This window comes from Dipodomys ordii, unplaced genomic scaffold, assembly GCF_000151885.1.
Source record: "Dipodomys ordii isolate 6190 unplaced genomic scaffold, Dord_2.0 Scaffold245, whole genome shotgun sequence".
Classification (NCBI taxonomy): domain Eukaryota; kingdom Metazoa; phylum Chordata; class Mammalia; order Rodentia; family Heteromyidae; genus Dipodomys; species Dipodomys ordii.
The window spans coordinates 1,120,044-1,122,714 of record NW_012267461.1 but is presented as its reverse complement, the minus strand read 5'-3'; the positions used below and the strand labels follow the sequence as shown (position 1 = coordinate 1,122,714).

General features: G+C 55.6%; 1 long non-coding RNA gene across 1 annotated transcript; it reads left to right on the top strand.

Annotated features, from left to right (window-relative positions):
* Positions 1 to 547: 547 nt before the first annotated feature.
* Positions 548 to 2,666, top strand: LOC106000823. The gene is made up of 3 exons (XR_001175812.1): positions 548 to 613; positions 879 to 982; positions 2,614 to 2,666. It is a non-coding gene; the product is annotated as an uncharacterized LOC106000823 (long non-coding RNA).
* Positions 2,667 to 2,671: the final 5 nt, after the last annotated feature.

The following is a 2,671-nucleotide window of genomic DNA, read 5'->3' as shown; positions in this document are numbered from 1 at the left end:
CAGTTATTTATTTTGACAAATACTATGAGCCTCCAGTGGCTGAAGACGCCGATGGTGCTCTGCCCTGTGCTGCTGAAGAAGAGCCTGCTCGCCCACCAGCTAGCGAGGCAGACAGGCCTGCGGAAACAGACCCAGCTCCCTGGGAGTGCGTGGAGATGGAGGATGTGCAGATTTCCTCCAGGGGGCCATCCCGGATTTGCATGAGGAAGTTAGACAGTGATGAGGAGACAGCTGGAGTGCTAGATTGGCTGCCCAAAGAGAAGGCAGATCAGTTCTCCATCATGGCCGTCGTAAGTAGCTTGGCAGGGCTGGGCGTGCGGGCTTTCCTTTGCACCTCTACTGCCACACCTGCCTCAGGGCAGAGCCACGCTGACCATTTATTTCTTCTTTTCAGAATCTGTTCAAAAGACTCGTCCCTTACCACTGTTTGAATTACATCTATGCCAAACATGACCAGAAGGAGAGTCTGGAGCGCCTGGCACCCACTCTGCTTCCCATCCTGGAGCATTGTGAGCAGGTCTCCAGTTGTGTGATCAGCACGTGCCTTGGGGACCACAGCATGGAGGCAGCAGAGAGAGCCCAAGTGGTGCAGCACTGGATAGAGGTGGCTCTGGTATGAGCTCAAGGGGCCCAGGGACCCTTCTTCCCTTTCCCACTCCCACCAGGTGGCTGCCTGCTCACTCACAGCCTCTGCCTAGCCTTAAAGCCCTCCTCCTACTCTGCCCTCACTTGGGCTGTGTGCATTCCTGCCCTGCTTCCACTGTCATTCCCCTCCCCCAAGCTGTCCCAGTTCAGCCCAGTAACAAAGGCCCAGCCCAGGCCAAGCAGGACCCCAGGAGTTTCCTCCACAGCTCTCCTCACCCATTCTTCACTCCTAGGAGTGCCACCTACGAAAAAATATCTCCACCTTCTTTGGAATTGTGTGTGCTCTGCAGAGCAGCCAGCTCCAAGGCCTGAAGAAGACGTGGAGATTGGTTGGCAGGTGGGTACACCTTTCTCCTGGGCAACTCTTGCTTCCTCAGCTTAGCGTCCATCTTCTGGGAGCCCAATGGCAGTGCCCCATGGCAGAGACCACAGCTCTATGGCCTTGCCTAGGATTCGCCTGCTAGGTTGGGATTCCTCTTCTGCCATACATTGCACAAGGCCCTTGGAGAAGTTTTCCCTCAGAGACATCACAGCTACACCAGTCTGTACAGTGCTCTTCCAAGCAAAACCACTCTGGGAATTGGGGTGGAGCTGGAGGTTTCCCCTCAAGACTTTGCTCCTAACCATGTGACCTAAGGGTCACAGTGGCTCTCCCTGCACAGCTCTGTTCCCATTAGCATAAAGTCCTGCCTCAAAATGGGAAATCCATTCACACTCCTCCTCTCCCTTCCTCTCCCATCTGTCACCTTGTCTCTGCCCATCGTCCAGGGAGAAAGTAGCTGTCTATCAGGACCTGAGGAGGATACACTGCCAGGAGCAAGTCTACAAGGTTGTATGAGCCCCAGAATAAGATTTGACCCCTGGACGGAGGCGAGGGAAATTTTCTCTCTGATGGAATTCAAGGAGCATATCCAACATAGCTAGGAGAAGCATCCGTCATAGGCTTGGGTGTGGGACAGATTGTATAGGGAACAGGAGGCCCCTGGGGACCCAGTGGAGTGAGTGGAGGAGGCCACCTGGGTGTCTGAGGAGGGTGGAGAAAGTGACAGGGTTGGGTTGTCAAGGTTGCTGCTGAGATTTCCTGTCAAGCTTCCTCCTGAGTGTGGCCTGTGTTCAGGCTGCCTCTCTACACCCCGCCAGCCTGGCACGCCCAAGCCATGCCCTGGCTCTATTTCTGGGTGGCCTTCCCATCCCAGGAGGGAAGCCTAGCCAGTCACGTGAGGTCAGGAGGTCCCTCCAGATCAGGCAGCCACAGAAACATCTTTTAGGGGATGCAAATGGCCACATCCACCATGGAGACAGGCCTTGGCATATGCTCTGGCCTGCCCAGGGATACAGTGCTGATGGTCCCAGAGAGCCTGAGATCCTAGGGCCCAAGCCATGGCTGTCACACCACATGGCAAGAGGGGACTCTGGAGGGTTGAATGGTTAGAGAATGAGCATGTTCCACATCCATGCTAACTGCTGCCAGGGGCGAGAGTCCAGATACAAGAGCTTCTGGAAGAAACTCAAGAGAGGCTGCAAGACGCCTCAACAATTGGTGAGTGTGCATGCCTGAGGCCAGGGGCTTTCTAGAAGGAGTAGTTGAGGGGGGTCCCCCAACCCACCCGACCTGTTGGCCCACTCCCTTAATGCCCCATCACACCTGGCCTCTGCTCAGATGGCATGTTGCAGCAATGAGTTGCAGCCACTGCACTAAGGCCTGCACAAGAGTAGAGGAGCAGGTGAAGGACAGGGCCACAGACCTTGCCCGTGTGTCAGGTGCCAGCCCTGGAGGGGCCCAGACCTAGATAGATTTCCCCATGCAGGGCTGTGTCTTTGGTATGGGGTAGAGGGTGGATCATTGAGGAATGAGCCTGTCTTGCCCCAAGTTCTGCTAGACAGATGGCTCCATGGGGCTGGGGTAAGTCGGGTTCTTGCAAGGAGCTTAACAGGACTCTTCTGATCTTTCTGCACCCAATGCCACAGGACTATCCCGAGGGCACAGTCCCTTACCTGGGCACCATCCTCACACACCTGGCCTCAC